This window comes from Grampus griseus (assembly GCF_964374135.1).
Source record: "Grampus griseus genome assembly, chromosome: 14".
NCBI lineage: Eukaryota > Metazoa > Chordata > Mammalia > Artiodactyla > Delphinidae > Grampus > Grampus griseus.
Window position 1 is genome coordinate 9,787,907 of NC_139008.1, and position 23,674 is coordinate 9,811,580.

The 23,674-nt window shown below is 58.4% G+C and overlaps 1 protein-coding gene across 1 annotated transcript in view; it reads left to right on the top strand.

Moving 5' to 3' along the window:
* The first annotated feature begins 9,963 nt into the window (after window positions 1–9,963).
* GTF2IRD1 (GTF2I repeat domain containing 1) overlaps window positions 9,964–23,674 on the top strand; it is a 111,608-nt gene continuing 97,897 nt past the window's right edge. Inside the window, exon 1 of the mRNA XM_082670524.1 lies at window positions 9,964–10,085. The gene's annotated coding sequence lies outside the window, so the exon portion shown is untranslated. The remainder of the gene's footprint in view (window positions 10,086–23,674) is intronic.

Here is a 23,674-nt window from a genome sequence, read left to right on the forward strand (position 1 = left end):
GTGTTGGTCTCAGGCCCTGTTGGTCAGGGGCCCGGGGTGAGGGGACATAGGCCATCTGTGAGCTTTCCCAGGACTCTCAGGGGTCTGGGCCCATGGCCTCCATGTGCACTGGCATTCTCTGCTCATTCATTTATTTTCAGAGCAGGAAAGTGGATTTGAAACGCTCCTTCTGAATGTTTATCCCCGGGGGGAATGTGGGGCTCATGAATAATGCAGGCCATGGAGGACCGGGGGCCGGCTGGGCTCTGTCCTGTCCGGAAAGTCTCCAAGTCGCCACAGACGGACCCAGGGCACATGCCGGCTGTGCCCCTTGCTCCTCAGGGTTTGGGAAGTGTCTCTTAGCCTCTGAGCCTCCAGATATAAAACAGGAGTGTGGAGCTTCGCCCTGCCACCCACAAGGCAGCCCATGGAGGGCCAGTCCGTCCTCGCTGCCACCTTGGCCCTCTCCTGGGCCGGACGCGCAGGCTCAGCGACCACAGCCTCACTCTGATGCTCAGAGCACACCCATCTTTTCTAACCACACACTGAATAGCATCAGAGCCAGACGGTTATTCCAGGCTGCTGGAGGACGCAGGCTGAGGGGGCGCCCGGTCCCACCGAGATCCAAGGGGCTCAGCTTGGCCAAGTGGGCTGTTGGGTGGTGGCAGTGGGCACATCTCGTCCCCATCCTCGGATGATCTGGGTGGCCTCCCTTAAAGGGGCTGGTTTTGCATCTGATGCAGGATGCAGTTCTTGTTCCTGTTCACACCCTGGGCCTCCAGCCTCACTTCTCCTGGGCGGGGATCAGGGCCTCTGCATGTCAGAAATGTCCCCCGTCCCCCAGGGACTGTGCTCAGGGCAGTGGCCCTGTCCTGCCCCTTAGCCCTCTGCCAAGACCCCTCAGACCACCCCCGAGCTCCTTTAGGACTGAATCTCCAGTCAAACCCAACTTGGGTGTGGAAGGACCATCCTTTCTGTGCCCCCTCACCTCCCCGGTGGCAGTCGCACCACAGCTCTGGAGAGCCCTCTGTTGGTGGGGTGACAGCCTGCAGGCTTCTGAGTGCTTCCTGCTGAGCCGAAAGCAGGAAGGATTTAAGGCAGACACGGGGAGGATCGTTGGGGGTTAAAATGGATCAGCAAATGGCCAAGCAGAAGTTCTTCTGGTGAGGATGGAGTGGGGGACCACAGACCCGCTGTGCCCCTCCTATCCCTCACCCCATCCTCAAGGTCTGGGAGGTAGTGACCTCATGCTATCCTCTATCATAATATTTACCAGCAGTGCTGCAATTGAGCCAGGCAGCTCGGCAATTATAATCATGTTATCACTATTGCTGATAATTCTGATCATAAGCATAAATTATAAACAGGGGCAGGGCCCAGCAGGTAGGCACAGGGAGGGCATGTAGCGGCAGGGAGACCGGCCTCCCTCCCCACTCACCCACTCCCGCCCCCCCTCCTGTTTTCTGGCCAAGACCACGTGTCCCCTCCGGAGCCTGGCCCTGGGATACTGGTAGCTACAGGTGGCCCTTTCCCGCCGGGGTCCCTGGCTGTCCTGGCCACCTCTCACCGAGCCCTACTCTGCCTCACAGAAACTATTACGGTGCAATTATTACAGAGATGGTCATTCCAAAGTGATCTTTCAGTTACCCCACAGCTGCAACCATGGAGACGGCCCCAGCGCAATTACATGCCTCTCTCTGTTCTTGAAAGATTCCAGAAGAGGAGAGTCGGAGGATACAGAGAGCAGGGACGGCAGAGACAAGAGGCGCAAGGAGAGAGAGCCGCAGAGAGCAAGAGAAGTGAGGACCCCCAGAGACAGAGAGAGACAGAAACACAGAGACAGAGAGAAACAGCGGCCCCTGAGAGAGCTGGGAGAGATAAAGGCTCAGGGAGAGAGAGATGACAGACAGCATCACGTGAAAGATGTAGACAGAGAGACAGAGACAGATTCAGAGAGAGACGGAGATGATACGGGAGGAGAGACAGAGGCCAGGGCAGACACAAGGACATAGAAACAGACCCAGGTGCATATTTTGCTGGAGAGAGCCACATAAAAAGATAGCAACAGATGGAGAGTAACAGAGAGAGAGAGAGAGAGAGAAAACAGAGACCAGCAAGTCACGTGACAGCAGACAGATGAGGCCTTTTTCATTCATCCATTCGTTCATTCAGCAAATGTTTGTGGAGCCCTACTGTGGAGGGCTGGGTGCTGGGGACCCCGAGGCACACCAGGACCCCTCTCCATGTCTGTCCTCACGTGATTTTAATGGGTGAGTCAGACAGGGACTGAATCATCACTCACCCAACGTAAAATTCCAATGGGAGCAAGTGTTCAGAGTTTCTCCCCTGCTCTTTCCTAAGGGGCTCTGAGAGCCTTGGTGGGATGGGTGGCCGGGTCAGTGCGGTCAGAAAGGCTGAGATCTGGAGGATAAAGAGCTGACTTGGTTAGGCGTTGGGTTTAGAAGGACTGTGTATGCAAAGGCCCACTTGCATGCAGTGATGCAAAAGCAAAGACTTGATTCCAGACTTCCCCTTGGGAGATGGGCTGGTATGGAAGGCTGATGGGGGAGACAGGGAGACCCTGTGTGATAAGTCTTCTCCTGGGGGTGCAGCAGGAAACCCTGGGGCGGAAAGGACTATTTCAGCACGTGCTGAGGCCCTGGACTAGCGGGCCCATGGCATGGATGCCAGACGGGGCTTCTGGTTTACTATTTCCCATGGGACCCGAGAGTGTGGCCTCGGCCACCCCCATTCCTCCTCAGGCTGAGTTGGGTGCCCCCTCTGGCTCCAGTGCACGGGGCCTCTTCATTGCTGCATACACCACGTCGTTGTGTGTTCATTGTTGGCTCAGAGCTCCCAGGGGCAGGTGGAGACTGGGTCTAAAGGATGCCTGCTACAGAGAGGGCGCTTCGGTGTGGAATTAGGGCTCTCCCATCGCAGGGCTGATCTGGCCCAGCCAGATGTCTGTCCTGACTGCTGGTCTGGGCACCGGCAGCCTGTGAAGGAGGAGCCAGGCTGGAGCGCCGTGTGGCACAGGGGACGTGGCTATGGGCTGGAACTGTGTGGCTGACTGGGCAAACCACAGATGCCAGCGCCTGAGCGACCCTTGGGGAACATGAAGGCTAGTGATCCCCAAACTTGAATGTGTATCAGAAAGACCCGAGGACTGGGTTCTGAAGTGTAAAGTTCCGGACCCCTCTGGTGTCCGGGCCAACACATCTCCAGGAAGGGGCTGGACCTGCGCTTTTTTTTTCTTTTTCTTTTTTTTTTTTTGGCCACCGTGCAGCATGCAGGATCTTAGTTCCCCAACCAGGGATCAAACCCTTGCCCCCTGCAATGGAAGCACAGGGTCTTAACCACTGGACCACCAGGGAAGTCTCTGGACCTCTGGTTTTTTTTTTTTTGCGGTACGCAGGCCTCTCACTGTTGTGGCCTCTCCCGTTGCGGAGCACAGGCTCCGGACGCGCAGGCTCAGCGACCATGGCTCACGGGCCCACCCGCTCCACAGCACGTGGGATCTTCCCCGACCGGGTCACAAACCCATGTCCCCTGCATCGGCAGGCGGACCCTCAACCACTGCGCCACCAGGGAAGCCCGACCTGTGCTTTTAACAAGCACAGGGGAGGAAACTGAGGCCCAAGTCCCACCGTCAGTAGCTGAGCTGAGATGGAAGATGCCACAACACGACCCCCAGTTCCAGCTCGTCCACTTGCCTCCCCTGGTCCCTGCCCTTGTGTCAAGCACTGGGCTGGGGCTCAACTCACTATATGCCTTGGGCTATATTAGAAACCCCCTCTGCAGATGAGAAAACTGAGGTTTGGAGAAAAGAAAGTACCCAAACAACACAGCTGAGCTTCAGTTCTTGCTGTGCTAGACTTCCAGCAGGGAGGGGGGCGCCCGGCTTCTCCGTGTCCTCTCTTCCCCGCACCCTCCATGGACACACACTCATAGCGGGAAGTCCCCCCAGAGCTTTTCTACTGACTTTGCTCTTTTCCTACGGTTTCTGGGGAAGTTGCTTTGAAGTGTTTTCCCCTTGTTTTTTCCTTTTCTGGCCCTGAAGTTGTTCTAAGTCTTCACTAATTTATAACTCTAAATTTGCTTAGCAGAGCTGCTGCCTGGTTCCCGCTGGGGGTGGGGGTGGGAGTGGGGGGCTGGAGGGCCAAGACCTGAGAAGCAGGGGCCCCTCATGGGGGATGATGTGAGGGACAAAAGCTTTGCTCCCCCTTGTCCCACATCCTCCAAGTTGGGGCCACGGAAGACTCATCGGCGGCTTCAGCCTAACTTCTGGGTGGGATGATGGAATCGTAACCTTGACCGTGTTTCTCAGGTGCTTCCCTGAGCCTGTTTCTTCCACAGAATGGGCTTGATGGGAGATGCTGAGTACCACGCCTGGCTTAGAGTAAGCATTCAGTAAGTGTTGGTTATTGTGGGGTTTTTCGGTTTTGGGGTGTTTTTGGCTGTGCCACGTGGCTTGCAGGATCTTAATATTCCCAACCAGGGATTGAACCCAGGCCCACGGCAGTGAAAGCACCTAGTCTTAACCACTGGACTGTCAGGGAACTCCCACGTTATTGTTATTACTAGTATTTTTCAATGGTTGCTCTGTGGAGCAGGGAAGGGAGGGATGGAAAGCGGGGGGCAGGGGGTCTACAGGGGCTTCTCAGAGGAATCAGCAGATGAAGGGAATTTCGAGGCAGCTCCAGGACCTCCACTTCTGCTCCCATCCAGAGCAGCATATGGACTGAGCTTCTTTGCAAGAGTTTATTGGAAAAAAAGATTTTGCAACTTAAAAAGGGTTGGAAAATTACCTCACAGACCCGCATTTTCCAACACATGGCCACTAGTTACATATTAAAGTCTGTCTGGCCGAAACTGGGATGTGTTTTAAGTGTGAAATAGACACTATTTTCAAAGACTTAGTATAAGCAAAATAATGTAAAATATCTCAATTTTTAAAAATATTACATGTTGGGGCTTCCCTGGTGGCGCAGTGGTTGAGAGTCCACCTGCCGATGCAGGGGACGCAGGTTCGTGCCCCGGTCCGGGAGGATCCCACGTGCCACGGAGCGGCTGGGCCCGTGAGCCATGGCCGCTGAGCCTGCGCGTCCGGAGCCTGTGCTCCACAACGGGAGAGGCCACAACAGTGAGAGGCCCGCGTACCGCAAAAAAAAAAAAAATTACGTGTTGAACACACTTTGGGTGTGTTGGGTTAAATCAAATATACGACTAAAATGAATTTCACCTAGTTCTTTTACTCTTTCAACACGGCTACTAGGAAATTTAAAATTCCCTCCGTGGCGTGCATTTGTGGCTCATATTCTATTTCTGTTGGCCCGCGTGGCCGTACCCTACTTACCAGGGCCAAACCCCGGGGGCCTGGGAGGCTGGGGCTGCAGAGCTGCCTGTGTCATGAAAGGAAGACCTCCCTGCCTCCCAGCTCTCCGCCCCAGCTTGCCGGGGTGCCCGAAATCCCAGTACTAGGGCTTTGCTTTCTGGGGTCTGGAAAGCTTGGAAGAAGGCAGATGATTTCTGCCCTTAGCCTTCTGGATGAGCCGTGGAAAGAAAAATCTGGGGGGACAGGGCCCAGGCAGGGGATGAAAGGAGATGCCCGGAGGCCTGAGGGACGGGCCCTTGTTGGGGGAGGGGGTTGGAAATCTGGGTCCCAGACTTGGGACCCCCAAGCGAGCCCATCGCCAGTCCTTTTCTCCTGCGCAGCCCTCGCACCATCTGAGCACCCTGGCTGACAGGGATAACATTCAACATCTAGGCTTACAGATTCTCTGCTCACCTTGCCTGACCTTGTTTTATGGATTCTGCACGCTGTCTTGAAAGCACATTTCCATCCATCAAATCTATTTTCCCTTTGGTTTCCATGATGGAATAAGAGATAGGTTGCTCTGGAGAGAAACAGGAGTAGTTAAATCCAGAAACCATTCAAGTCTCATTTTTAAAGCCTAGATAGTTATTATCAGATAAAATCATTCTTCCTGAAGATCCAAGGAAAGCCACGGAGATGGCAGAAAAGAACGGCCGTTGGGGGGATTGGGAGTCCAGAGGTCCTCGCCTGCCACTCGCCGCTGGGCTGCTGTGGGTTGATCCTTCCCCTTTCCGCTCTCAGTACTGCGGGCTGCTCACCTGTAAGAGGAGAGCATTGGGCTCACCGTCCTCACCTTTGGCCCTTGTGTTCACATCCAGGGCAGCCAAGGCCCAGGCTCCCTCTGGGCTTGTCCCAGTGTTCAGAAAAGGGATACCTTGTTGGAGATGGCTGGGCTGTCCTTCTATCCCCCACTCCCACCCCCACCCTGTGGAGTCTCACCTCCAAGGAACAAGGAGCCAGAAGTGGCCCAGAGTCATGGGAAAGGAAACAATGCACAAGGAGGTCAGGGATCCAGGTTGGGCCCAAACCCCCAGGGTGCAGAGGGCAGAGTCCATACGGCAGTTCTCTCGGGTGGCCAGTCTGCTGGTCAGAGACCCTGAATCAAACACACTGGGCCGGGAAGAAGAGACCGGCTCCTGCCTGGGAGTTCCTGGGCTGATGGGGAGACAGGACGCCCAGACGCACCGTCACTTCCACAAATGACCAACCCTCCTACATTCCCACTTGTGAAATGAGACAAGTGAACGAGGGCGTGCAAAGGGCTTTGTCATGGGAGCAATCCTGTGGCTTTGAGAGAGTTAGGAGGAAGGTGGAGAGAAGAGCCTTGGTTTCCACATCTCTGTAATAGTGGGGACCTTGCCAGGCCTGGGCGAGGATGGGGCAGGGCCAGTGCAAAGGTGCTTCATAAAGCTGGCAGGAGAAGTTCCTGTAGGTGCAAAGAAGCCACTGGCAAGGATTTCTCAACCAAACTCCCCTCTCTGCTTAAGGAGGTGTTGCTGCCCTTCTCGGGAGAAGGAATTGAACTTGACAGAAATGTGAGTGTCCATGACCTTGTCCTTAGAATCCCCACCTCCTTATGAAAAGCAGTCCAAGCAAAAACTCCACATCTGACTTTGCCCCCTAGATGAAACCAACAAATTTATTATTATTTATTTATTTATTTTTGTGGTACGCGGGCCTCTCACTGTTGTGGCCTCTCCCATTGCAGAGCACAGGCTCCGGACGCGCAGGCTCAGCGGCCATGGCTCACGGGCCCAGCCGCTCTGCGGCATGTGGGATCTTCCCGGACCGGGGCACGAACCTGTGTCCCCTGCATCGGCAGGCGGACTCTCAACCACTGCGCCACCAGGGAAACCGGAAACCAACAAATTTTTTAAATGAGCATTGCCCTTTGTCGAGCACTACTATGCCTCAAGTACTTTGCTAAACATTTTCCTGTATTGCATGCCATTTAATCCTCATAGCAAGCTTATGAAGAAAGGACTATCTTTTTTTTAATTTATTTTTTTTATACAGCAAGTTCTAAGAGATATTAGTTATCTCTTTTATACATATTAGTGTATATACGTTCATCCCAATCTCCCAATTCATCCCCCCCACCCCCACTTCCCCTCTTGTGTCCATATGTTTGTTCTCTACATTTGTGTCTTTATTTCTGCCTCACAAGCCGGTTCATCTGTACCATTTTTCTAGTTTCCACATATATGCATTAATATACAATATTTGTTTTTCTCTTTCTGACTTACTTCACACTGTATGACAGTCTCTAGGTTCATCCACTTCTCTACAAATGACCCAATTTCGTTCCTAAGAATGGACTATCTTGACTCCATTTTACAGATGAGGAAGCTGAGGCCCAGAGAGGGCAACTAACTTGGCCTAGGACACAGCCAGTGAACGTGGAGCCAGCTGTCATACCCCAGTCACACGCAACTGAGAGGGGCAGGGCCTTCTGCTCTATAACACTGCCGCCAGTCTCTGCCTGGGTGAGGCTGAAGTGAGGCTGCCTGTTCCCACGTGGAGGAGCAGCCCAGAGGCAGGCCGTGCCCTCCCAGCACTCCACTTGTTTGTCTGCCGCTCTGGATTCTGCCTGCAGAGGGCAGTCCTGAGCACACACCAAGCCTCGGATCCTTTAGGCCCCCGGCTGGGGTCCAGAGGTTTCTGGCACTCTGCCCCTGGACTTGGGGTCCAGAGAAGCCAACAGCTCAGCCAGCCAGCCCTTCCTGGTACCAGCTTCCCCTAGCTGGGTGCACTGAGGCCATGCCTAACCCCCCAAATCTCATGGGTCTTTGCAAATGTAATGGAGGGACCATAGGCCAGTGGGCAGAATGAGGGCTATGGAGAGGGTCCCAGCAATGCCACTCACATGCTGCATGTCCCTAAGCAAGTCACTTCATCTCATTATAAAACGAGGCCAATAATACTGCCTTGCAGGCTTCATGTAAGGAATGGTAATAGCCTAGGTATTATGCCTAGCAGATACAGGTGCCTGGTAGATGCTTAACTAGCAGTGCCCATCATCACTGCTATCTGCAGAGACCACACCGTGGTTCACTAAGAGGCTGCAGGAAGGGGGAAATGGAGGCTCTGAGGGGTGAACTGCCTTGCCCAAGGTCACACGGTGGTAAGAGCCAGGATTTGAAGTCACCTGGTCAGCCTCCAGACCCTGGCCCTTCCCCTTAGTCACTCTGCCACCCCAGGGCCAGCACAGGGCAGGTGGGGATGTGAGTCTGAGGGGGACCACAAGACAGGGTGCTTCAAGGGGTCCCCAGGCCTCCCAGCGGCAAGGAGGATGAGAGAGTATCCCCAAGAGGCCGGGGCACCATGGGATAGAGGGCATGACTGTGGCCTCATTCCCAATCCCCTGCTCTGGCTGATACCCTCTGTGGGCAAGGCATTCAGTGGGCACAAGGGGCCCTCTGGGCTTGGCCTCGGGCTGGGCAGTGTGGACACAGGCTGCCAGGGGGACACCTGGCCAGCCAAGGTCAGCCTTTACCAAGGGCCCGTTGTGTGCCCGGCAGGGCCCCAGTGGGCTTTGCTAGGACCTAGTAGATTCTCAGTCTGAGTCCCTCCATCTAGGCCAGGCACTCCCTGGGGTTGGGGCCTGCCTGGCCTGTTTCCCTCCCCACAGTGTCCAGCATAGCAAGGGCCTAGCACAGGGCTCAGGGCACTGCCATGAACCATCGTGCTCCTCGTGATGAATTGAGATGCACGCTTTGCAGAGGATCGGAGGTGTGCTTCTGACTCCTAGCACGGCTGGTATGGAGGGGAAGGGGGTGGCCCTGGAGGGGAAGGGGGGGAGTCAGGAGGGCTGCCCAGACAAGATGGGACCTGGCGTGTTCAACTGCATCTGATGTGACCTTCAGCATGTCACTGCCTTCCTTTCCATCCCAGGGGACAAAGGCTGAAAGAGGCACCCGGGCCAAGCCACCGGGAAATAACCTGGGCACGGCAGGGGTGACCAGCCGCTGCACTTCCAGTTTCCCCAGCGAGTGGCGCGCCGGGCCTACGGTCGCTCCGGGCCCCGGTGTCTCCCGGGGATCCTCCCGGAGCCCGCTGAGTGACCTTGACCCTCCGGCCCGGCTCCTGCGCCCGGGTCTCCCGGGGCCGAGCCGCGGCTTTCTAATCCGCCGCGGCCTGACCTGGGGAGGCAGAGGGGTGTCGCGGGCAGCCAGGGGGCGCCGGGGCCGCCCCTCCTGAGGGCCACCCTGGCGGCGGGCGCTGCGGCGGAGCGCGCTCAGGGAGCCGGGCGCGGGGCGGGGGCACGGCGCTCCCCCCGCGGTGCCCAGGCCGGGGCGCGGGGCGGGCAGGGCGGGCTAATCCCGTATGTAAATGGCAGCCAATGGAGGGTGGTGTTGCGCGGGGCTGGGATTAGGGCCGGGGCGAATGGCTGGCAATCTTACTGGGATTACAGAACAAAGAGCCTCCCTGCGCTCCCGCTCTCGGCTCCGCTCCCCGCGCCGCGCCCCGCCCTCCGCCGCAGCCCGCGCCGGGGGTGGGGGCCGCCGAGCGCCAGCCCCCCGGCCGGCCCGAGAGCCCCCGCCGGGCCCCCTCCCCGCCCAGCGCCCCGCTCTCCTCCCGCCCGCCCCCTCCGCCGCTCCGCGCCTCCCTCTGCCTCTCCTTCCCCCATTCTCCTGGATTAATTAAGGAGGCAGCGGCAGGAGTCTGAGTCCTGGCCGCGGGCCGGGGCCGGGGCGCCGCTGGCAGGAGCGCTTGGGGATCCTCCAAGGTAGGAGAAACTTTTGCGGGGGGCGGGCGCCGAGGCCCTTCTCCCCTCTCCTCCCACCCCCCCCCGGGGCCCCCGCCCCTCCCCCTCAAGGTGTTACAGAATCTGGGTCCGGCTTTTGGGTGCATTGGGAGGCACGTGACTGGGATTATAATTCGGGCCGGGGGAGGGGAGGGACGGCCGCCCCCACCTGCCGGGAGGGGGTGGCAGTCGGGAGCTGTCACCCCCCGGCCCTTCCGGATGTAGGGGCGCCCGGGGCGGGCAGCGGGCGCCCGCAGGCTGCTGCAGTTGGCGAATGAGGTCAGTTGTGCTGCCCAGACGGCGGGCGCCAGTGTGGGAGCGGAGGGGGCTGGGAAGGCCGCGGCCCCCGCCCCCCAATTCCCCCCACCTCCGCCTTTCTCGGGCTGGGCCGGTCTCCTGGCCGGTGCCCCCCACTTATAGGCTGAGTTCAGGCAGGACTGAACAGGACAGCCAGGCAGGACTGCCCCGGCACAGTGGTTCCTGTTGGGGTCCCTGGGGAGGGGGCTGGCCTGAGTGGTGGCAGCTGAGCTCCTCGTGGGGTGGGGGAAGGAGACTCAGAGGATGGCAGTGGGGGTCGCAAAGCTTTCAGAGGAGCAAGTTGGGGATGCTCTGTCTGTGGGTGGTCTCTGAGTTCCCGCAGATGGGTGGGGAGGCCCCTGGACCAGCCATAGGCTGTGGATGGGCTTTGAGGATGATGGGCTTAATGCCTTTCCTGGGTTCCCCAGCCCCTGCCTGTGGCCAGGGAGAGGGGTGATGCCCCGGCCTGGGCCCAGGGGAGAGGGGGACAGTGCATCTGAGAGTTCCGCCCTCCCGGCATTGCTGGAGGGGGCTCGAGCCCTGGACATCTGGCCCTGTGACCCAGGCTTCCAGGACTAGACCTGGGCTGGGTGGCTCCTGTGTCCACATCATAGCCCAAGTGAGGGAGCTTGGCATGTAGGGTCTCCTTGCCCGGCACGTGGGGAAAGCGATGGCCTTGGGTGGAGTATGGTGCTGTTGATGTGGGGCGTGGGGCAGGCCCGGACAGCTTCTAGAGGAGTGGGCATTTGCGGGGGCTTCTCTTACTGCCCACAGCAGAAGGAAGGGGTGGCCAGAAGCTGCTCTGACCCCTCTGGCCATCGTCTCCCTCGTGTGTCTGGTTGCTCGGTGGCCAGGACTGCTGCTCCCTGGTACTGACCTGGGGCCTCCGGGCTGGGGAGGTGCCTCTGAGCAGCCCATTTATTTCAGCAACGTCATTCCCAAAGGGTAAGGGCATCGACATCGATTATTTATTCAGAGTGAGAGGCAGTGGTGGGGGGGAGGCTGGTGACTGCTGGCAGGGAGGGGCCGGGCACAAGGGCAGAAAGGATGGGGGTGGTCAGGTGGCCATCAGGAGTAGGGGTCCAGGAGGGTGGGGGGTACACTCTGCCTTCTTCTGAACAGGGACCTGTGGACCAAGGGATAGGCCTGGCCCCAAGGGGACAGGATGTCGGAGCCCCCAATCTGCTTTTGGGAGGTGGGGAGCTTAAGACCACACCCCGTTCTGTACCCTGCTCCGAGGGTGACCTAGAAAGTTGTGGCTGTGACTCAAAGGGTCCCAGAGGACCCCAGCGGAGGAAGCGAGGCAGGGTTGGTTCTCGGCCGCCACTCACTGACCACTTGTTCAAAATGTGGGGGGAAAAGGTTGCAAAACTGGGTCTGGGAAGGTAGCATTGTAGGGGCAGGCTTAACCTACTTAGGAGGACCGTTCTCTAGATGCTGGAGGAAGGGTCATTTATTTGCAGTGTGCTTCATCTGTTCGTTTAAGGCAGTCTCCCCGAGCTGGCTAGCCTTCTGACGTGGTTCTAGTTGTTTGATGCTTGGAAATAGTCGGAAAGGCAGACGTAATGATAGGGGTCTCGGAGACAGCTGTTCTTGCAGCCTCCCTGTCTCCAGCAGCCAGGGCGTCCCCAGTTTGGTAATGGCCCAGTTGTTGGAGACCCCGGGTGAGGATCTGAGGGTGATGTGGTGGGTGACAGCTTGGGGCTCTCGTGTCCTAAGCGTGACCTTGGAACCACAGACCGCATCTGCTGGTCCATCCTCATTCCAGGTTCTGCTTCGTGTCCTCTGGCTCTCGTCTGCCCACCCGCTGCCTCCTGGGCCCATTCTTTGAAACCTGCAATCTTACAGTTTTCCTGAATGGCCTTTGCACGTGCCGTTCCTCTCACCTCAGAGGTTCTTCCCACCTGCAGGGGCAGGGCTTCCTGAAATGGCCCCACTTGGTGAGGATGGGGGATAAGAGCTGTAGAATTTGCCTTTTTCCTCTCCTCTGTCAGGACTCAGCTGGCTGTCATGTCCTCCAGCCGGAAGCCTTCCCAGACCTTCCCAGGACTGGCCAAGGTGCTACCTCTGTGTCCCCATGACATTTCTGTCCTTCCCCTGTCCCAACATTGATCTTAATCAAGAGTTACATGTCCCGATTGTACTAGGGACAGGGCGGGGACTGAGGCTTGCTTTTGGTTCCATGGTGCCCCAGGGCTGGTCCCCAAATACTTATTGAGTGAATGAATGAATGAAGTCCTGCCCCAGGGTCCGAATTGCTAAGCACACTTTCTCGCCTTGTTCCTGAATTCCCGTCTCTGGGGCAGATTCCCACAATGGTTGGAATCCCAGGGTCTTTTCCTGAGCTTCCTGCCCCACATCCTCTGGGAGGCTCCTCACCCCATCACCCCAGCCTGTGTCTCCCCCAAACCTGAGTCTGGGGCTTTGCTCCCTGAGCGTCATCCATCCAGCGTCTCTTGATCCTCCGACTCTCAGCCACTTGCGGACATCTCTCTCTTTGATGCCCTGCAGCCAGGACAGAGCCAGCTTCCTTGGGACAGACCAGGAGGGCATGCCAGCTCCAGGGGTTCTGTGGAGGCCTCAGGGGGCACTGGGAACAGGAGCTGCAGGGTTAATTCACAAGTCCCGGAGAGCAGAGCGAGACCCAGGACCGAGGGCTCGGGATCCCCCGGGAGGATGTGGGGCCTATGAGATGTGACCCCTTGTGGTGACTGGAAGGGAATTCCCGGCAGGAATTCACAAGCAGGGGCAGGTGGGGAGGATTGTTTTATATGGGAGGAGTGAAGGAGACAAACCTGGTCCGAAGACAGTGGCATGTCACCCCTTTGGTGACAGGGTGACAGTGGAGACTTCTGGGTGTAAATGTTGGGGTGTCCAGGTGAGTCCCAAGGGGAGCCAGCCTCGCTGGGCGCCCGCCCGGGTTCCTCATTTGCAGGATGTCTGGCTGGGACTGTCTCACTGGGGTTGATATTTCGTCAGTTCAGACTTCGTGCTATGGGTTGTGTCTGATGACACAAAGAGGCTCCGAGCGCTGGGGGAGGATGGCGCGTGGGGCACTGCCCTTGTTCACTTCGGGGTGAGGCTTTGCTTTGACCAGGCACGGGCTTGGCGTGAGTGGCGGGGGTGTGCCCGGCAGGGAGCAGAGCTCTCGCTCCGAACTCCCTCCTGGTCCCGAGCTGGGCCTGGCTGACCCACAGCTATTTGTGTGCCCACCTGTCTCCCTCCTTCAGGACCACCTGCTCCGGGCTGCCAGATTTAGCCAGTTAAAAGAGGGACACCCAGTTACATTTGGATTTCGGATAAGCAACAGATCATGCAGTATTGGGGCTCTCAGTGACACTAAAAATTTACTTCCTGTTTACCTGAAGTTCAGACTGAACTGGGGGTCTTGTGTTTTTTTCCGGCAACCTTTCCGCTGCGGCCTCTGGGCAGTGAGACTGTTGGGGGCTAGGGAGGGACTCAGGGTGTGGCTGGGGCCTGGAGTTGGGGTCAGGACTCAACCTGAGGGGCGGGGGATGGTCTAGAGCGAGTCTGAATCAGGCAGCGGCGATTCTCATTTCCTCGGTTGGGCTTTCTCCTGTCCGGGGTCCAAGCGTCCAGATCTCCTGTTAGGCCTGGGTAGCGTGGGGCCTCAGGGATCCCCAGGCTGGGAGGCCCTGGTGTTCAGTCTTCTGTGCCACTGCAGTCCATACGGTGTATGAAGAAGTGTTGGGAGGAGCAGGGAGGTTGCCGGGGTCGCCCTGTCTGACGCCGACTTAGGATTTGCAGAGCCAGGCCTGAGCCCTGGGAGGCCGTGTCTCTGGTGCTCCCCTCTCCAAGGCTGGAGATCGCACCTCCGGGGCCCCTGGTAGGGGAGGGTCCTTGGTGGGCTGGTCACAGGTTTGAGGGGCTGTCCCTTTAAAGGGATGCCGGGTGGTTACAGCATGCTGGTTGCTGGGAATTACCTCCCCGCTGCCATGCCACCATCCGAGGCAGAAGCCCCAGCCCCTGTGTTGCACTGAGGCCCCTGGAATGTCACAGGAGGGCCCAAGGCCAGGGAGTGACCCACGTCCCCTGCCCCCAGCGGGCTGTGTGTTTGTGTGCGAAGTGGCGATGATGCCCCCGCCCTGCCTGAGCCCGGTGGTGGTGCTGTGGTTTTGGGGGGTTCGGAGTTGCATGGTGGAGGCTCCAGAGGGTGGTAGGTGGGTCACACCACTGCAGGTCTGGAGTGGAGACGGGGTGGGAAGCCAGAGGCGAGAAGTCCCAGCTTGAGGGCTTGGGGTCCTGGGCAGCTCCTAGGTGCCCGGCCTGGCTGTGTGGTTGGGGAAGGAGGGACAGCTGAGGCCATGTCCCTTCCTGGCCTGTAGCTGGAGGAGACTCTTCAGGCTGCTTCTCTCCTGGAGGCTTGGGCAGGGCCAGGCCTGTTTGCTGGTGGGGTCTAGTGGGGTCTCAAGGTACATTTTCTGGCTACTGGCAGAATTGCCCTATGCGGGGGTCTGTATCTGTCCATCCATCCGTCGGTCACTCCACAAGCTAGTGCGAAACTTGCAGAGGCACCAGGTCTGCAGGGTCTCAGGTCCTGGCATCCAGCCCCAGGCCGGCACGTAGGAAGGGCTCACCCCACGTGTTATCATGTATATTGTCGAGGGATGAGGAATATCTGGTGAAATGCCCAGGGCTTAAGTGTGCCGTCCAAGGAACTCGACCAATGCATGCATTCACATAGCCCAGCCCCTGTCAAGACGTAGAACATTCCATCCCCCCCAAAGGTTCTCTCAAGCCGGTATGCAGCCAGCCCCCTCCCTTCCCCCAGCCCCTGGCAACCCCTGATCTGGTTTCTGTCTCTATGGCTTCACATCCTCTAGCGCGTCATATAAATGCAATCACGCAGTATGCAGCCTGCGTCTAGCTTCTTCCGTTCCGCCTAATGCATTGTCGGGGCATCGGGAGCTGGTCCTTTTTGTGGCTGAGTAGTACTCCACGGCACGGCTATACCACAGAGCTCTGCCGCTCTTCTCGTGGAGGAGAGCTGAGCTCCGGCTCGGGGCCGCCCAGAGGAGGGGGTATCTTTTCCTCATGTTCACAAAGACACCCCTTCCCCACCCGCTTTGAGAGCTGACCCTGAGCCAGGATCGCTGCACACTTCTGTCTGCAGAGCTGGAATTTCATCCTCCGTTTCTGGTGACTTGCACAAACGGGGAGCTCCCGATGAAATTACACCTGCCTGCAGCCGCCCTCAGGGCTGCAGTCTTCCACCCGCCCAATGACCAGGTGGCTTCCTGGACAATTGATGCTCTGGGGGCAGAGGGTGAACCTGAAGGGAGGGAAGTTCTCTGTGCCCGGTGGTGCCTTGCCCGTCTCTGTGTGCCCCGCTCCCCCAGGAGTCTGGGGGTCTCTGGCAGTGAGTCCCTGGTCTCCACTTCTGCAGCTCTATAGTTTGGGATACAAATTCTGTGTTTTCCTGAAACAAGCGGATATGGAAGGAGGGCAGGCAGGAGCCTGATTTAGGGTCAGACAGAATGGGACTGTGTGACCTCGGGTGGGTGACACCACGTCTCTGTACTTCGGCCTGGTCATCTGTGAACAGAACAGAGCATCTGGTTTCCAGGGCCAGCATGAGCCTCAGCAGGGGTCACACAAGCTGCTGGGCTTCCGCAGAGCCCTGGAGGGCACGGGACCCCGCAGGGGAAGGAGGTGGGGACATGCGGGCTTCCAGCACCCCGTGTCCCCCTCTGAGTTGGAGTAGGGCCACTTCTATCCAAGTTACCTGTTAGGGCTCTGGATAAAACGTTGGTTGCCACCCATCTGAGATCCACAGATGTGCTGAATGTCCGTGTGGACGGCAGCACTGAGATTTCGGTTGGTCCCAAGCTCCTGGTCAGGCCGATTCCAGCTCTGCCGCCTGCCTGCTGTGCGTGGCTTGGAGGACGGCCAGTCTGCCGAGCCTCAGTTTGACCATCTAGAAAATGGAGGCAGCGCTGCCCGTGGGCTCATGAATGGCGGTCCCTGAGTGAAGGGGGGCCCCCCAGGGGTCGTGGCTTCCTAAGGAAAGGGAGCACCGTGGGTGACAGCAGCATGGCCTATGGGTGTCTTGAGAGATTTGGGGGGTTTTAACTGTTTCTTGTGAGGAAGTCATTGACTTTTCCTGATGAGCCAGCTGCCCCCCCCCTCTACCCCACCATTGTCCCCTCCCCCATGTCCTCAAAAGCTGGACCCCTGAGTCCCACCCTTGGGCTATACTCGGTGGAGGGACCATGGCAGGCTAGCCCTGTGCAGAAGGGCCCTTGGGTGGCTCCCTGGAGCAGGCAGGACTCCTGCCTGCCCACCCACCCAGCCAGCTCCAAGGTGGTCCTGGCGGGCTCCAAGGGGGTCTTGTGACTGGGCCCATCTGGTGTCTCATGTTTATCCAGGAGCTGGTTTTTCAGGTGTGGTGGCTTTCAGCAGAGAGGCCCAGCTTGGGAAAGGTAGGGCCTCTGGGAAGGAGCTAGGTGCCCCTGTTCTCCACGTGTACCCTGGCTGGGGGGTGCAGTCCTCTGGGTGGATAGGCTAACCACATCCTCCCTCTGATCCTGGTCCATTGCCCACCCGCCCTCCTGGAGCCAGCCACTGCCTCAGATGCTCTGTTCTCTGCACATGCAGGGCGGGGAGATGCTCCTGGACGCCCTGGGTGGGAGGCCAGTGCCCCTCCTTGGGGGTGGGCTCCTTTGGCTTCCTTAGAGCTTCCCCACTTCCCAGCAGGGTGCCGTTTAACCATCAGAGCCTTTGAAACCAGACAGGCAAGGGTTGGAGCCCCAGTTCTACCCCTCACCTGCTGTGTGACTTCAGACGAGTGACTTTACCTCTCTGAGCCTCACCTGAACAAATGAGTGTGGTTATCCCTGCGTGACAGGGTTCTTGGGAGGATCTGCGTGTTCAGTTGGGAGAAGCTGGTCCCCATCCCAGTGAAGAGTGTTTTCTCAACTTGTCACACGATGATCCCAGAGGCTGGCCCTTGGAGAGCTCCAGGCCTGCCCAGAGAGGACCTGGCCACCACTATTCCCTGCTCTGCTCTTGCCTACTCTGCCCGCGGCGCGTGGGCTGTGCTGAGTCTCTGTTTCTGTAAGCTGGGAAAACCCCAGGGGTAGAAGTGCTCAGTCCCCTTGGCGTGTCCCCCTCTCAGACCCTTGGGGTGGGTGATCAGGTGTCCCGATGCCAAGTCCTACCTTGGTGCTGGGCTACCCAGGGGTGTGGGCCCCACCGTACTCCCCAGTGGGCCTGGGGGCAGCCTGCAGGAGGTGACTGGGGGACGGGTGGGATTCAGGAGTAGTCTGGGGTGGGCATTCTGGGGTGGGGCGAGGTGGGGGCAGCAGTGTAGGAAAGGGTCCAGAGATGGGGAATGACGCTCCAGAAGGTCCTCTGCGGGGACCAGCTTGGGGGGGGTCTTGTGTTGGGTCCAGGTGAAGACCATCTGATTGCCTCCCTCCCAGCCAGGCCCTGCCTGTCCCTGTGGAAGCCACGATGAGCTTCATCCGTCTTCAGAGCACACTGCGGTCCCGTCTTGCTTCCCAACGTGCTATTGCTTCTCCTTTAAACACGTTGTCCCGCTCCCCATCCATTTCACTGGGCTAACTCTTGCGGGTCCCAGCTTGGATGTCACTTCCCTCCGGAAGCCTTCTCTGATGTCCCCTCCCGGGTCTGTGTTAAGTGCCCCTCCTCTGTGTTCCTACAGCTCAGCGCCCCTCGCCTGCTGTGTTCCAACTGGCCTTGTACTTGTCTGTCTCCCTCCAATGGGACAGGGCCATGCTGCCCTGTCCCTCTGCATCCCTGCCCCCAGCTCGCTGCCTGACACAGTGAGTGTCCTGTACCCACTTGTTAAGTGAATTAGAAGCAAGCTGGGTGCCAGGACATTTGGGGCGGGGCCTTGGAAGGTCAAGGGGCTTTTCCACCCTTCCATCCCAGCTCTCACAGGCTCACCCCCTCGTCCCCAGTTGCTGCCTCTGCTGGCCTGGCTGTGCCTCTCAGAGGCATCCGGGGGGTAATGGCAATGGTGGTGGGGGGCACTGTGTGCAGACCAGTTTGGGGGGTTCCCCCTCCGTGAAGGGCAGCTGGTGCGTGTGGAGAGAGCACAAGTGTGAAGCCTCAGAACAGTTAATCCCCTGGATTATTTAGACACACGCTTTTGTGCGTGCACGTGCGTGTGCACACATCTGTGTGGCGATCCAGAGGCTGCTGGCAGCGACCGTGCCCAGGAACTTGACGTTTAGCTGAGTCCTGACCACCAGCGTCAGACACATGCCGCCCAGTGTGCGGAGCCCCCTCCAGTCCCGGCGGGTGGCACAGGGGCGAGACCATCAGTTAGGAGCGTGTTGGCTCCAGGTAATAGAAAGCCCAAGTACAGAGGCGTAAACAAAGAGGGGTTTATGTAGCCCCCCCAGGAAGAAGCCTGTGGGTAGGTCCTCAGAGCCTCGGGTTGGGGCTCAGTGGTGCCTTTAGGGACTTTGTTCTCTTCCTCTCTAGCATGTTGGATTTTTTTTTTTTTTTTTTGAAAATTATTTCCTTTAAAATGCACACTTCAGGACTTCCCTGGTGGTCCAGTGGTTAAGACTCCGTGCTTCCACCACAGGGGGCCCGGGTTCGATCCCTGGTCAGGGAACTAAGATCCCGTGTGCTGCATAGTGCGGTCGAAAAGAAAAAAAAAGTAAACTGTACACTGCAGTGTGTTTTCATATATTCATAAAGTTGTGCAGTGTTCGCCATGGTCTAATTTCAGAGCATTTCATCACTCCAGAAAGAAGTCCTGACCCATTAAGTAGATACACACACACTCATCCCCTGGCAACCAGTCGGGGTCTGTCTTTCAGGATGTGACTTCTGTCCAGGGCTGGGGCCCAGAGCTTCTGTGGGAGCCCCCGTGCCACCTTCCTCAGGCACCCTTCCCCCTCCCCTACTCCCGAGCCTCCTGGATGGGGTGTGCCACAACCCTTAGAGCTGGAGGGGGCCTCTTTTCCTTTTCAGATGGAGAAGCCGAGGCCCAGGGCTGGGAAGACACGTGGCTAAGGTCCCAGAGTTACAAGAATCAGGATCCAAAACCACATCTCGTGACTCTTGGTCCAGGGCTCCCTGTCCTCCGGCAGGTGCCCCGGAGCCTCCCCGGGCTTCCTCTTCCGGAGGCTGGGTGGACGCATTGAGGCAGACAGCTGGCGGGAGGTCTGGGGGCAGACCGTGGTGAGGGGGGGGGTGGTAGGGGAGTGAGAGTGATCAGGGTATGGGAAACACCCCAGAGGAGGAGAGAGGAGAGTCCGCAGCGGGACCTGGCGGCTGTAGATTCTGCTCAGAGGCAGGAGGCAGGGGGCTGCTGAGGAGTTGACGTAATGGAGTGTAGGCTGATGGCCCCTGGGACCAAGCAGGAGAGAGGGGCACCGATTTCTGCCCCCGGGAGCTCATGGTGTCACCTCGGGGAAACCTCAAGCCTCATTATGTGTCCAGGGTAAATCCCAGCGGACACCATCCTTGGGATCTGTAGAGTGGGGCTGACGAACTGGAAGGACTGCCTAAAAAAGAGACCCCTGGAGCCCGGGGGCAGGGGTGGGCAGGTGGAGTATCGTGGGTAGTGACGCTCCTGGTACGGGTGGACCCAGTCTTGGTGATGCAGGTGCTACATTCATCTGGTGAGATGTTGAGTCACTGCCTGTGTGGGCTGCGTCCGTCCTCACGGCGCTGCCGAGAGCTCTCGAGGCTTCCGTGAGCACGTGGGGTGGTGGGCAGGTGGGCGTGGCACAGAGCTGGCGCTGGCTAAGGTCCGGGTGCCCACCACCCACCTTGGGGAGCCAGTTCAGAGCTATGTCAGTCCCACCAGGGTTCTCACCCTGCAGGCCTTGGAGGGCCAGGACCCTGGAGCCCAATGGGAGGGGACATAGGGATGCCAGGGGCAGTGCCTGGGACCCCTCCCTGCCGGCCTGCCCTTCTGCAGGGACAGAACTTTGGAAGAGGAGTGATTTTCTCATCCCAGGCTTCAGACAGGGTTTCTTTTTTGGCAATGAAACCAGTGCCTCCTTGCTCCCATTTTCCTGGCTTGGTGTCTGCTGTTGCAGACGTGAGGGCAGACTGGGCGACCCCACGTCACGGAGGACTGACAGCTGCCAGGATCTCCACCGTCTCCGAAACTCATCCCAACGTCCCGGAAGGTCCGCGATCTTGGCACCGCCCTCCGCCCTGTTTTTGGCTCAGAAAATTACATCTCCGTATCTGTAGGGTCCCTTCTGGTTGTCAGGACCCATGATGACTCCCACGCTGGGCCTCACTGCGACCCCAGAAAGGAGGCCCGGCCGCTGTCCTGAAGCCCCTCACTCTCTTGAGGGAGGCAAAAAAGACAGTTTGGAATAACGAACCAAGGGAGGACCCCTCAGCCTTTCTGCAGATACCCGCACGCGAGCCACTGGGCAGTGAGCCGTGCTTGGGGCGCTGCTCAGGGGAGGTGTGTGGGTGTCGGGCACATGTTTGCTTCTGGCAGGCTTTGCTTTGAAGCTGGCCCCAAAGTCTTCCTGCTGTGTGACCTTGGGCAAGCTACTCAGCGTTTCTGAGCATCTGTGTCCTCATCTGTCAGATGGGTAGAGTTGTGCTTGGAGGGTTGCTGTAGGGGGTTGAAAGAAGGATGCTAACAGCACAGCACTGGGTGGTCACACATAGCTGCTGATAAGGATGGCCGTACTGTGAGGCTTTGTGGAAAAGTGAGGTTCAGCCAGGACCCAGGCTAAGGTGGGATTTGGATAGAAAGACTCCGTTGGGGCCTGGCTCTCACCTCCCACCACTGCTCTGTGAGGAAGGAAGGAGCAGGGTGCCATACGTGTCTACGGGAGGAGGAGACTGAGGCCCAGAGAGGGGAAGCAGGTTGCTCTACGTCACACAGCCCCGGCAGGTGGCACACCGTCAGTTAGACCCAGATCTCCCAAGGGCTGGCCCTGTGCACGCTCCCGAGACCATGGGCTTTTGGAAGGGGGGGGGGTGCTGCCCATCAGCAGTGATCAGGCCCTAAGGAGGGAATGGTGTGACCTGGGCTGCGTTCCTCCAGGCTGTCCGCGTCCCTGGGGTTGGGAGAGAAGGGCAGGCACGGGTCACTTTATTGGTACTTTTTTTTTTTTTTTTTTTTTTTTTTTTGCAGTACGCGGGCCCTTCACTGTTGTGGCCTCTCCCGTTGCGGAGCACAGGCTCCGGACACGCAGGCCCAGCAGCCATGGCTCACGGGCCCAGTCACTCCGCGGCACGTGGGATCTTCCCGGACGGGGGCACGAACCCGTGTCCCCTGCATCGGCAGGTGGCCTCTCAACCACCGCGCCACCAGGGAAGCCCGTGGGGTCACTTTATTGAATCACATCACCTGGCTGGAGCTTTAGGGGAGCCCCAGGTTGTCCCCGGTAGATCGAGGTAGCTAGGCTCCCCTCGCCCAAGTGAGGGTGGAGATGGGGGCATGAGTTTGGAGCAGGAAGTGGTGTCTGTGCACCCACCTGAGTACACACAGGAGGGGAGGGCCAGGGAGAGGAGCGGGAATGTGGCCTGGAACCCTGGCTCCCCCGGCTTGTGCGGTGGAGGGCGGGTCACCTACACGCTGGGCCTCAGCTGTCCAGCATAGGACGGATGATGATCTAGATCCTGCCCCGCTCCCAGGGTGCAGGGGCCTCCAATGTGATGGTGTGTGAAAGCAGCTGTGGCCGGGGAGGGGTGACTGGTGTGCACCTGTGTGCGGGAGCCTGTGAGTGTCCCGCCGCAAAAGAATGCGTGTCATCCCCTGGGGACCTGGTCATTGATGTGCACCAACCCCCTTATCCTGCAGGGGCAGGGATTCACCATGACACCCCCGGGATGGACCATGTGGCTCCATCCCGTGTGGCTCCATCTTCCCCGTCTGGTGGCGTTCCTCGTCTAGAGCACACAGTGGGTCTGCAGGTGACACTTAACTATTTGTGAAAGGAATGAATGGGACTTGGGGCACCAGCACGTGTCAGCCATGAGACGTGTGCGTGAGTGTGTGGACAGAGGGTGCAGGGACCTGGGGAGGCAGCAGGTGCAGTTGACAAATACCTGATGAGTGGACCTCTGAACGGAGGTGGCCTCCTCTCTCATGTGTGGGTCACCATTTATAACCTTCGGCTTCTCTTTCCCCGCCTGGGAGCTCTGGGGTGGGAACTGGGCCTGAGTCACCCCAGTTCTAGGTCTGTGTCATAACAGGTGCAGTGAAAATACTGTGCAATTAGTTAGGGTCCTGTGGCATCCTTCAGGTGGTTAAGGGGCTCAGGGGGGTGGACAGGCCCAGGACTAGGACTGGGGGAGCCCCCGGAATGGGGAGGGCAGGAGGAAAGGGTCCTGGAGTGTATGTGGTCAGGATTTAAAGGAGCAGGAACAGGGGACTTCCCTGGTGGTCCAGTGGGAGCTCTGCGCTCCCCTTGCACGGAGCCCGGATTCAATCCCTGGTCGGAGACCTAGATTCCGCATGCATGCCGCAACTAAGAAGTTCATCTGCTGCAAATAAAGATCCCATGTGCCGCAAGGAAGATCCTGTGTACTGCAACTAAGATCCCTGCGCAGCCAAAATAAATAAACAGATCGATAAATAAACCATTTTTAAAAATAGAATGAAAGAAAGGAGTAAGAACAAGAGGGTGGGGGGGCTGGAGGGCATCCAGGTTGGGGGTAGTGCCTGTGGACAGGCCGGAAATGAGGAAGGGGTGTGAGGGGGCGGGTGGCTCAGATGACTGCTCTGGAGTGGATCAGGGCAGGTATAGAGGCCAGATGCCGGGGAGGGGTCGTGGTGATCCTTCCATCTGGAGCTGAGAACTTCTAGCCCAAGTTCTCCACTTACAGATGGGGAAACTGAGGCTCAGAGATGGGTGGTGCCCAGGCTCCACTTCAGGGTGTCATCAGGAGTTAGAAGCTAGGTTCCTTCCGATGGGTTCCTGGGACCCTTGCTCCACACCCCTGGTGGCTCACAGGTCAGGGGGCCGGGTTGAGTAGAAGCCAGAAACAGGAGGAAGGAGGGCGGGGCTGGGCTGCCAGTTGGGGTGGGGGCCCGTGAGCGAGCCCGGCGGCCCGATTAGCTCACCCACAGGTGACTAGCTTTCTTCCGCCCAGCCTTTTCCCGACAAGGCAGGGCCTGGGGCTCCTTGTCCAGGTTTCTCATCCTTCTGAGAAGGCCTGTTTACGTCTGGCAGGGGGGCTCTCGGGAGATGCGCCCGCCCCAGGGGCTGGTACCTCCTAGCTTCTTCCCACCGTCTCCTGACACCCAGCTGAGTGCCAGGCCTGCATTTCCCACCCAAGTCCCCCCA